Source organism: Cetorhinus maximus, chromosome 16 (genome assembly GCF_964194155.1).
Source record: "Cetorhinus maximus chromosome 16, sCetMax3.hap1.1, whole genome shotgun sequence".
In the NCBI taxonomy this organism is placed as follows: domain Eukaryota; kingdom Metazoa; phylum Chordata; class Chondrichthyes; order Lamniformes; family Cetorhinidae; genus Cetorhinus; species Cetorhinus maximus.
The window spans coordinates 90,625,412-90,638,379 of record NC_135894.1 but is presented as its reverse complement, the minus strand read 5'-3'; positions in this window follow the sequence as shown (position 1 = coordinate 90,638,379).

Genomic DNA, 12,968 nt, shown 5'->3' with positions numbered 1-12,968 from the left:
GAAATGGAGCATTCCAGCATGAACATTAGTTCAGATCAAATTTGTGTGCTGATTGTTCCAAAATGTAGCAGGTCGCCCATAACACTGACAGAGGAAAAAATTTAAAAGAGTTTTATTCAATATTCTTTCATAGAATGTAGTTGTCACTGAGAAGGCCAGCATTTATTTCCTATCTCTAATTGCTCTTGAGAAGATGGTGGTGAGCTGCCTTCTTGAACACTGAAGTCCACATTACCACAATCATTGCACAATGCAGAATGCCAATGATTCATTAGCTCCTTATCTTACCATAGCTGTCAGAGTTATGAAAAATGTAACAAATTCTACTAATGACCAGTTTAAAGATATGCAGATTACAATGCCTCATCGTGGTTAATTAAAATGACCTATTTGCAAGTACACCCACAGCGCTGTTAGGAAGCGATTCTTGACCCAGCGACCCAGTCAGAATGGCCTGTGACTTGGAGGGGAACTTGCAGGTTGCAGTATTTCAATGCATCAGCTTCCCTTGTCTTTTTAGGTGGTAAGAGGTTGCAGGTTTGGAAGGTGCTGTCAAAAGAGCCTTGGTGAGTTGCTGCAGTGCATCTTGTAGATTGTACACACTGCTGCCACTGTGCATTGGTAGTGGAGGGAGTGAATGTTTAAGGAGGTGGAAGGAGTGTCAATCAAGTGGGTTGTTTTGTCCTGGATGGTGTCGAGCTTCTTGACTGTGTTGGAGCTGCACTCATCCAGGCAAGTTGAGAGTATTCCATCACACTTCTAACTTGACTTTGGAGATGATGGTCAGGCTTTGGGGAGTCAGGAGGTGAATTACTCACTGCAGAATTCCTAACCTCTTATTTGCTTTTATAGGTACAGTATTCATATGGCTAGTCCAGTTAAGTTTCTGGTCAATGATAACCCCCCGGATGTTGCTAGTGAGGTTTCGATGGTAATGCCATTGAATGTCATGGGGAGATGGTTCAATTCTCTCTTGTTGGAGATGATCATTACTTAGCATTTGTGTGGCACAAATGTTACTCACCACTTATCAGCCCAAGCCTGAATATTATTCATAAGAACATAAGAACTAGGAGCCCCTCGAGCCTGCCCCACCATTCAATACAATCATGGCTGATCTCAGTTCGGCCTCAACTCCAATTTCCCGCCCTCTCCCCATAATGTCTTGCTGTGTATTGGTATCAACTACATCAGTATCTGAAGAACTATGAATGGTGTTGAACATTGTGCAATCATCAACAAACATCCCCAGTTCTGACCTTATGATGAAGCGAAGGTCATTGATGAAGCTGAAGATGGTTGGGCCTAGGAAACTGCCCTGAGGAACACCTGCGGCAATGTCCTGGGGCTGAGATAATTGGCCTCCAGCAACCACAACCAACTTTGTGCTGGGCATGAATCCAATCAGCAGTGGAGCTTTTCTCCTGACTCCCATTGATTTAATTTTGCTGTGGCTCCTTGATGCCACTCTTCAGTTAAAAGCTGCCTTCATGCCAATTAGTGCATTCACTCCCATCTCACCCCTTGAGTTCAGCTCTTTTGTCCATGTTTAGTCCGCGGTTCTAATGAGGTCTGGAGTCCAGTGCTTCCAACTAAAGCAAAGCAAATTGAGGACCAGTGAGCAGGTTATTGATTAATAAGTGTCAGTTTTAGCATTGTCGGCGATGCCTTTCCTCACTTTATCAGGAGTAGACTGATAGGGTGATAATTGGCTGGATTGGATTTGTCCTGATCTTGAGCACTGGATCTCCTGATCCTTTTTCCCATCTGGGCCTTTTGAATCCACCACAAAATGGCTGGGAAACAGGAGGAAACTCCAGCATAGAGCGGCATCAGTCATTCCAATATCCCCTTTGAGATGTCGAATGATTGGTAGTTAGTTTTTTTCCCTGTTTGAACAAAGAACATTTGCCAACTTCTCTTCTACCCTGATCTGGAATTAAATTTGTATGTGAGTTGAACAATGTAGCCTGAGGCATCAAATAGTTTTAAAGTCAGTCAGGAAAGTTTTATTAACTTTCCCCAGCAGGTGCATTGATGTTTTTGACTGACTACCTTTACTTGGTTTTGCTAATGGACTCATTTAGCATGAGCAAAGCCATTTAGCACTTAGCAATATACTATGAATGTTCAGTTTCCTTTTGCTGTTCGCCATGGGTTTGTATGTGGTGCCATATGGGGGAGGCAGTGCCATGGTGGTATTGTCACTGGAGTAATAACCCAAAGCCCCAGAATATTGCCCACAATGGCAGATGGTGGAATTTGAACTTAATCAATAAAAATCTGGAATTAAAAGTCTAATGATGACCATGAATCGATTGTCGTAAAAACCCAACTGGTTCACTAATGTCCTCTAGGGAAGGAAATCTGCCTTCCTTATCTGGTCTGGCCTACATATAACTCCAGGTCCACAGCAATGTGGTTGACTCTTACCTGCCTTCTGGAATGACCTAGCAAGCCACTCAGTTGTATCAAACAGCTACAAAGTCTATAAGGAATGAAACCAAGCAGACCACCCAGCATCGACTTAGGCATTCGAAACAACAATGGCAACTCAGCCCTGTCGACCCTGCAAAGTTCCCCTGGTGCAGGCAGACCTTTGTTGACCGGTGTAGACACAATGGGCCAAATGGCTTCCTTCTGCGCTGTAAATGTCTATGAGTCTAAAATCTGGGGGCTTGTGCAAAAATTAGGAGAGCTGTCTCACAGACTAGTCAAGCAACAGTCTGACATAGTCATGGTCACGGGATCATACTTAACAGAAAATGACCCAGACACCACCAACACCATCCCTGGATATGTCCTGTCCCGCCAGCAGGTCAGACCTAGCAGAGGTAGGGGACTTCAAAGTCCATCACCAAGATTTGCTCGGTAGCATCACTACTGACCGAGCCTAAAGGACATAGCTGTGAGACTGCGTCTGCAGCAGGTGGTGAGGGAACCAAAAAGAGGCGAAAAGCATATTTGATCTCATCCTCACTAAACTACCCGCCGCAGATGCATCTGTCCATGGCAGTATCGGGAGGAGTGATCACCACGCAGCTCTTGTGGAGCCGAAGTCCCGCCTTCACACTGAGGATACCCTCATCGTGTTGTGTGGCACTACCACCGTGCTAAATTGGATAGATTTCAAACAGATCTAGCACATCAAGACTGGGCAACCATGAGGCACAATGGGCCATCAGCAGCAGCAGAATTGTACTCAACCACAATCTGTAACCTCATGTCCCGGCATATCCCCCACTCTACTATTATCACCAAGCCAGGTGATCAATCCTGGTTCAATGAAGAGTGTAGGAGGACATGTTAGAAGCAGCACCAGGCATACCTAAAAATGAGGTGTCAACCTGGTGAAGCTATAACACAGGACTACATGCGTATCAAACAGCATAAGCAGCAAGCAATAGACAGAGCTAATTGATGCCACAACCAACAGATCAGATCTAAGCTCTTCAGCCTTGCCACATGTTAGGAACTAGATATAGTTTTAGGTAAGGTATATTTGTATTTATGGGGACAAGATATTGCTTTAACTTTAATTTATTTTCTTATTTGTGTGTTAAGAAAGGTGAAACCTGGGTTTGGCTTCAGTTTTGAGTTTTGTGAGATGAAGCCAGCAAGTCTGGGACCCCGTTTGTATACATGCATTTTTAATGAGGTTTTACACCTCTTGAAGTGAAGAGGTGGGTTACCAAGGGGTTAATAGCTTAGGGAAGTTAAAACAAACACAAAGTAGAAAAAAAACTGTGCTGTTGCCTAGCAACAGAGGATCAGAGAGAGACCCACAGAGGTACAGGGAGAGACAAGAAAAGTAGTTTTTAGTTTTCAGCTGGTAAGTATATAGTAGAGGGTGAAGATAGAAAGTTACAAGAAACTCCCTGGCTGAAAATGAGCCAGGCCGTTAAGGAAATCATTTGTTTTGCTCTAATGTTAAAGTTATAGTGAATTTAGAGTGAGTTTTTGGCATATCTCAAGGTAGATAACTATTGTGGAATGTTCAGAAGTCTAATGTAAAAGAATTCTCTTTGTAACTGAACCAGCTCTTGCCTTGGTGTGGAAACGCTGGTACTTTGTCACTGGAATGTTGGGTCTGTAAGGGTATTGCTGGGATAAAAGAGATAACGTGAGTTTGAATCAATTATTTTCTCGGGGCTGAACTTTCTGGCTGGGTGGTGGAGTCCGCACGTCGGCGCTTAAAATGTCGCACGAGCGTCCCAACGTCAGCGCGCGGCATCGCGATATTTAGGTGGGCGGACGCTATGAAGCGCGACACGTACCCGCCATTAATTAAAGGCCTCGTTAAGGCCACTAACTCGGCAATTGAAGCCGATTTTGAGGAACCCGTGCGATCTTCGGCTCGGCGCCCGGGCCCAACGGGCAGGCGGGTAACTGATTTTTTAATAAACCTCATCCACGGGCGGGATATGTGGGTTCAGAGGAGTTGTTCATGTTTTTTCTGAAGTATTTAATGCAGAAAGTGTTTTAAACTTGCCTGTGTGATTGGTAGCAGTTCAGTTCGATTTCCAATAGCTTTCTCTTTACTTTGAAACTTCAGCTCAGCAGTCTGCAAACAGTAATCTTTATCGGGCCTGCAGCTTTCTGGAGGCCTCCATTTAGCCTGGGTATGGGTTCTGACATCTCCATTGGAGGCAGCTCCCCTGAGGAGGAAGGGAGGGATAGAATAAGGAGGAGGCCAGGAGTGGACAATCAGCCTCCAGGGGAGCCACCTTTGGGAGGCCAGGCGCAGGCACAAGGGGCGCAGGGCCAAGAGGTTGCCCAAGGCGGAAGGGACTGCAGAAGGCGCCACTATCCTGCTGCCAGGGTATACAGGCGGCGAAGCAGCTACCTCAATATGCCTGAGGTGCAGTGTTGAAGGAGGCTCTGTCTCTCAAGGGAGACAGTCAACTATATCTGTCAGTTGATTGGCCCTGAGATCTCCCCTAACTGTGTGGGTGGACACCCTATGCCAGCGGCTCTGAACGTCACAGTTGCCCTCCACTTCTATGCATCTGGCTCCTTCCAGGGCTCGGTGGGTGATCTTTGCGGTGTCTCCCAATCAGCTGTCCACACTTGTGTCAAGCAGGTTACAGACGCTGATGACCTTTTGGACAGAGTAATGTGGGACGCACTGGCTGAAAGGGTGGTGGAGGTACAAACCCTCCTAAGATGCAATAAGTCTTTGGATGTGCAGCAGTGATGCCATGGCATGTTAGGCCATGGGGATAGTAGTCACAAATGGGATAAGGCGACTTTGGAAAGTGCTAGAGACGCGCATCCTCAAGGGGACGAGAGACCTTTGTGCATGACCCACACGTCTGACTGTATCAGTCTGTGAATGAGCAGTGTTGCAGCATTAACGATTGCAGCAATCATCAGTGCTTTGGATAGTGGGGAGACAGAGTGGATGGGACTGTGGACCTCAAATACCTGGCCGCTGCACCCCAGCCTTGCCAACGCCTGCCGCCCTGGCCACCTGCCTCCTCCCCAGCTCCATGGCCTGCTCCTCATAGATGGTGAGATGTGCCCACCACCAGTCTGCTGGCGCTCCCTCATCGTGTTCTCTTTTTTTGCCTGCAGAACAGGGAAGAGCATTTATTGGGGCTGATTGCTCATGTACTCTGTACGCGCACGCCGCACCCCAACCATAGTGGCCCATCTGAGGCCCCCGGCGGCTCCTGTCTACACTACTGGTGATCAGTCCACAGAAGATAGTACGGCTGCTCCCAACCCTCTCCCCCAATGGGCACCTTGGACACATTCGGCGTCCATCACTTTGAATAGCACACGGGTCTTAGCGCCCATGGCAAGGAGGCGCAACTAGGTGTGGCTCTTGGCCACGGCACCTTGAGGCTCCCCTTCCACCATCTCAACACCATCAATAAGACATGTGTTGGAGTTCTGAGTATGTGTCTAGCTGCCTCCCCTGCAGGTTGCCCCCAGACTACTTAAATGCGACAAACACCAACATATGCTGCAGGGAGAACCCATCTTCTCCTCAGCGCAAAATGGCGGCACAGCCCGTTTCGGCGGCGGCGATCGGCTGCCCGCCTGCTGCCGAGTTGGTTGGGCCCGTCCGCCCGTCAAGGGCAAAATTCAGCCCTTGGTGCCTGTGTTGAAATCTTTCCAAACTTTTTGCTGCCTATTGTAATATAGTTAATGTTTCTTGTTTAACAAATGTTTTATCTTTTTGTTAAAAAGTCAACAGCAGACTCCTGTGAATCTGTTTCAATAAGCACATTCCACGCTTTAAAAAAAATATGATCTATCAAGCCAGGTTACATGCTGGGATCTGACTTGCCCAGTAATAACATCAGCTGAGCTCATAACACACATCCACTTGTGAATAGTGGTGGACAATTAAATAACTCACTGGAGGAGGAAGCTCCACAAATATCACCATCCTCAATGATGGGGGGAAACCCAGCATATCAGTGCAAAAAATAAGGCTGAAGCATTTGCAACAATTTTCAGCCAGATGTGCTGAGTGGATGATCCATCTCGGCTTCCTCCAGAGGTCCCCAGCATCACAGCTGCCGGCCTTCAGCCAATTCGAATCACTCCATGTGATATAAAGAAAGTCTGAAGGCACTGGATACTGCAAAAGCTATGGGCCCTGACAATATTCCAGCAATAGTACTGAAGGTTTGTACTCCAGAACTTGCCATGCCCCTAGCCAAGATGTTCCAGCAGTTACAACACTACCCAGAAATATGGAAAACTGCCCAGGTATATCCTGTACACAAAAAGCAGGACAAATCCAACCTGGACAATTACCGCCCCATCAGTTTACTCTCAACCATCAGTAAAGCAATGGAAGGGGCCATCAACAGTGCTATCAAGCGGCACTTATTTAGCAATAACCCACTCACTGACACTCAGTTTGGGTTCCACCAGGATCACTCAGCTCCTGACCTCATTACAGCCTCAGTTCAAACATGGACAAAAGAGCTGAACTCCAGAGGTGAGATGAGAGTGACTGCCCACAACATCAATGCAGCATTTTACTAAGTATGGCATCAAGGAACCCTAGCAAAACTGGACTCAATGGGAATCAGGGGGAAAACTCTCCGCTGAATGGAGTTATACCTAGCACAAAGGAAGATGGTTGTTGGAGGTCAGTCATCCTAGTTTCAGTACATCACTGCAGGAGTTCCTCAGCATAGAGTCCTAGGCCCAACTATCTTCAGCTGCTTCATCAATGACCTTCCTTCCATCATAAGGTCAGAAGTAGGGATGTTCGCTGATGATTGCACAATGTTCAACACCATTCGCGATTCCTCAGATACTGAAGCAGTACATGTTCAAATGCAGCAAGACCTGGACAGTATCCAGGCTTGGGCTGACAAGTGGCAAGTAACACCCGCGACATACTAATGCCAGGCAATGACTATCCCCAACAAGAGAGAATCTAACCAATGCCCTTTGACATTCAATGATATTACCATCACTGAATCCCCCACCATCAACATCCTGGGGGTTACCATTGACCAGAAGCTGAACTGGACTATCCATTTAAATACTATGGCTACAAGAGCAAGTCAGAGACTAGGAATCCTGTGACTCCCCAAAGCCTGTCCACCATCTACAAAGCACAAGTCAGGAGTGTGATGGAATACTCTCTGCTTGCCTGGATGAGTGCAGCTACAACAACACTCAAGATGCTTGTCACCACCCAGGACAAAGCAACCCACTTGATTGGCACCCCTTCCACAAACAATCACTCACTGGACGACCGACACACAGTGGCAGCAGTGTGTACCATCTACAAGATGCACTGCAGAACTCACCTAGGCTCCTTGGACAGCACCTTCCAACCCGCAATTACTACTGCTTAGAGGGACAAGGGCAGCAAATAAATGGGAACATCACCACCTAGATGTTCCCCTCCAAACCACTCACCATCCTCGCTTGGAACTATATCGTCACTCTTCACTGTCGCCGGGTCAAAATCCTGGAACTCCCTCCCTAACAGCACTGCGGGTGTACCTACACCACATGGACTGCAGCAGGGGAGGTGGGAGCATAGTGGTATTGTCGCTGCCTAGTGTTCCAGAGACCCAGAGGCAGATGCTGAAATTTGAATTCAATAAAAATCTGGAATGAAAAGTCTGATGATGACCATGAAACCATTGCCAATTGTCATTAAAAACTCATCTGGTTCACTAATGTCCTTTAGGGAAGGAAATCTGCCGTCCTCACCTGGTCTGGCCTACATGGAACTCCAGACCCACAGCAATGTGTTTGACTCTTAAATGCCCTCTGAACAAGGGCAATTAGGGATGGGCAATAAATGCTGGCTGAGCCAGCGATGCCCACATCTCGTGAATGAATAACAAAAAATCTGTAAAATAGACAATGATGGGCTAATTCAGGTTTATAGTGCGATTGAAAATGTAAGAGAGAAAGACCGACTGACAGATTTACGTGGTGACTTTCACCACCTCAGGAGATCCAGGAAAATTCTAGTCGTGGAAATTAAAAGGCAGGAGGAGGTTCTTCAGCCCATTGTGTCTTTGCTGGTACTAGCTCTTCATCTAGAGCTATCAGCCCCAAAAGCCTATGACAGTGGATGCACCTGGCTAGGCTCTCTGCCACCGAACCCATTAAAGTTCCCATGATTGGAGAGGTTCATCAAATAAAAATGCCAATAGCTGACATCAGTTCCCATGGTGGCACATCTAGAGCATGCACCATTAGCAAATAGCTGGAGAATCCAGCGTACAAAGCTGGTCGGGGATGAAAGGTCTCATCCCTCCACCGCTCAGAAACACATTAAGGGTGACCACCGTGGCCCCCTTACAATGGCATTTTTCTTTTAATTTTATTTACCTCCAAGGGGTCCAGCCTCTGGTGAGCCACACAGCCACAACTGATTAGGGCAGTTGGCTGATCTGACAAGGCTGCACACTGGTTCCCAGTAAGGGCTTGGGTACAGGGACAACTGACATAGAAATAAGTGCCCCAGGCCCACCCTCCTTCGTCGGCTCCAAACGTATTTCCAGTGAGTGACCCCAACAGATCATGACGATCACGTCAGCCCGAAGCTGGGCAGCTCTCTGAGGCGGGACTTCCTCCCGAGTAAGGGGTGGAAGTCCCATTTCAGCCAATTAATGCTTGTTGGAGCATTGTGAGGATGTGGTCACCCTTAATGTGTTTCTGAGCGGTGAGGGGATGAGACCTGTCGCTTCGTCCCTGACCAGCTTTGTGCACTGGATTCTCCAGCTCTTCACTGAGGGGCAGGCAGTAACAGCGGGGATGTGTTCTCAGCTGACTCTTCAGATGGCGGGGAGGGAAACCCCGCCTAAACATCCTGGCCTGGTCTTAGCCCATTTTCCAGCTATCCTGGCCACCTGGGGCCAACATTATCGATGAAGCACACTGGAATAACTGCTATGATCCCGTTTCCTGTGCTCCACCACAATCTTATTTATTCGCTATTGCTGAACGCTTCATTCACTCTTGTGTGCCCTGCCTAAAGGCAGGTCCTTGGATCTTTGTCCGCTGATGCATCCCCTGCAGCTGCTTTCAATGGCAGTTTTTTTTTTGTCAGTGGTGGTTTGTCATTGCCTTTGACTTTCAGGGGCAAGACGGGGAGGTAGGCCCCAAGTCCACCTCTGCCCTGTAATTGAACCTGCGCTGTTGGGGTTTATTTTTATTCCTTTTTCTTTCGTGGGACGTGGGTGCCACTGACAATTAAGGCCAGCCTTTGTTGCCCATCTCTAATTGTCTTTGAACTGAGTGGCTTGTTCAGCCGTTTCAGAGGGCAGTTAAGAGTCAACCACATTGCTGTGGGTCTGGAGTCACATGTAGGCCAGACCAGACTGGGTCAGAGCGGCAGATTCCCTCCCCTAAAGGGCATTAGTGAGCCAGATGAGTTTTATGCAGCAATTAATGTTGGTTTTATTGGTGACCATTACTGAGACTAGCTTTATCTTCCAGATTTATTAATCGAATTTAAATTCCACCAGCTGCTGTGGTGGTGTTCGAACCCATTTCCCCAGAGCATTAGCCTGGGCCCCTGGATTACTGACATTACCACTATCTTCCCCATCACACCACCTCCACCATCCCCACCCCCACCCCCACCCCCGCCCCCCTCCCCCCGAATCACACACTAGGCAACAATGCCCTTTAATTACTTACCAATTCAATTTGAATACAATATTGTTGGCTCCGCCTCAATGATCACTTTACAAAAGCATTCCATGTTTCATCCCAGATAAAAATATTCCTTTAATGACCGTCCTAAATTTAGGCCCCCTTGTGAATGGTCCAGTGGGATCAATGGGGTAGATTAACTTGTCACTTTGGGCTAAGAGACCCATTATGGACCCACCACTTTCCATAGAAACCACCCGATTGTTATTTGAATCTTAACTTACATGAGATATGCAAGGATTCCCAATACCCCTAGAACTATAATGGCAAAAACAAAATACTGCAGATACTGGAATTTGAAATAAAAAACAGGAAATAGTTAAAGATCGCATACCTGTTTCTCTCAATAGATGCTGCCTGACCTGCTGAGTATTTCCAGAATTTTCTGTTTTTATTTCTTCCTGGGACTAAACTCCGGTAAAACTCAATACCCTCAGGAAGACGAAAGGGGGAGAGGAAAGGGATGAAAATTTGACCAAGCAAACAGGTGCCAATGCGATCATGAGTAAATGCATGGCAGCCGCACACATCAACGCAGTGCTGGTTTACCACTTATCCCCTGAAGCGGCTTGCAAAACAATACAGGGTGAAGCGATGGCCCAGATCTTCCGATGTCAATGTTGGGACCTTTGCCGCTTTTACGTGCTGGGACCCTGAGGAAGTCCCGACCCGCGCACATGCACGGTACTTACCCAGGAAGTTTAAACTTAACGGTGAACAGAATGATGTTGCCAGGGCCCCTTCAAGAATGTCGCCAACATCGACCTTAGCGCCGGGAACTTGGGCTTGATACCCTGTACTTAGCCAGGTTAGATTCTCCAGCTGTTAATCACAGCCATAGGACCTGGTTTGATTGTGATTAACAGCAGGAGCTGCATTGAGAAGGCACACAAACATTTTTAAAACTTAAACCTAAACAATTAGAGTTGAAAAAGCAATATGCTCAAATTCCCTTCGCAACAGTCTTCATGAATAAAACAAATGGATTCACAGGATTGCAAAGTGCAGGCAGAGCTCAGTAAATCAGGTTACATAATGTAACAAGCATTTGCAGAACCAGTAGAGATGTGCACAATATTGAGCAAGAATTGAGCAAAAGATAATTAGGAGGTTTTTTCATACAGACGGCTGGGTACCTGCAATGCTGCATCAAACCTGTTTGGTATCTAATATTGGATGAGATGCTCTACACTGCAGCTGAACACTGTCAAGGACAGAAGTTCTGGGGCTGAATTTTACCCTCTCCTGGAGGTAGGCGTACAGGTGGACGGGGGACATAAAATCGGGTGCGATGGCACTGTCACCGTTTTTGGCACCTACCTGTCCGTGACCACCCGTGATGCGATTTTACATGTGTCAGGCAGCACGCCAAACTGGTGGGCCAATCGAGGCCTTTAAGTGGCCAATCAATGGCCACTTAAGGGCCTCTTCCTGCCCCCACTGCAATTTTTGCTGCAGAAGGTGGAGGCCCACACACCAAGTGTGAAGCCAGGTAGCTTTCACAGCCCAGGCTGGTGGTGGCGGGCAAATTAGGGGCTTTACAGGCCCCCTTGGCCCATCAGTGGCCCCCTCCCAATGTCTTTGATTACCCCCACCCCCCTACCATTTCATTTATACCCCGGCAGCTCTCAGAGACTCTCACCTCAAGACATCTAACATCCTGCCGACCGTTAAATGGCTGCAGGGCAAGCGTCCAGCTCAAGGTGTGCTCATCCATGACATTTACACTGGGGGACGGGAATTTGGGGGCAGCGGCGGAGACTTCGGCTTAGCGTAAAATCCCAGCCATTGTCTTCGCATCCGATATCCAGTCTTAGAGAAACTGCTCTTTGCTCCAGCCAAACCTTTGGGAAAGTCACAGCCATTGCCTTTGAACCCAAGGCAAACTGTTCCCTAGCATCTGATTTCATTCCCTCCGTGTCTCTCTTTGCACATTGTGGAATCCCATTTTACCCTGAGCAAAGCTTCTGACCCCAGATCCTAAAACCATGGAAACCATAGAAAAGTTACATTGCAGAAAGAGGCCATTCAGCCCATACTGCCTGTGCCGGTCAAAAAAAAAGAAAAAAAAACTGGCCGCTCATTTTTAATCACTCACTTGCAGATTACAACACTTCAGGTGCAGATCCAGGTACCTTTTAAGTGAATTGAGTGTTTCAGCCTCAACCACCAATTTAGGCAGTGAATTCCAGATGCCCTGCACTCTCTGGGTGAAAGAGTTTTTCCTCATGTCCCCTCTAATCCTTCTACCAATCATCTTAAATCTATACCCCCTGGTAATTGACCCCGCATCTAGGGGAAACACGTCTTTCCTGTCTGTGCTAGTTAGGCTCCTCATATATTGTACACCTCAATTAGGTCACCCCTCAGCCTTCTCTGCTCTAAGGGAAAAAACCATAGCCTATCCAATCTTTCCTCATAGCTGCAATTTTTAAGCCCTAGCAACAATGCCTTCCAACACAAACTCTTCCATTCCAAAATATTGCACATCTCCTTTCCTATCTGAGTTCAACTTCTGATAAATCTCTCACCCATGTATTTTTCACCTCTAGCCTGACCATTCCAGTCCTGTCTTGACTGACCTCCCATACCCAACCTCCATATACTTCAACTCATCCATTAGTTTGCCGCCCACTTCATATCCTGAATTGTTTTGTTTGCATATCTACATTGGCTTCCAACATTTACCACCCGCCTCTAATTGCCCATGAGAAGGTGGTGGTGAGCTGCCTTTTGAACCTCTGTAGCCCATGTGTTGTAGGTAAACCCACAATGCTATTAGGGAGGGAGTTCAAGGTTTTTGACCCTAC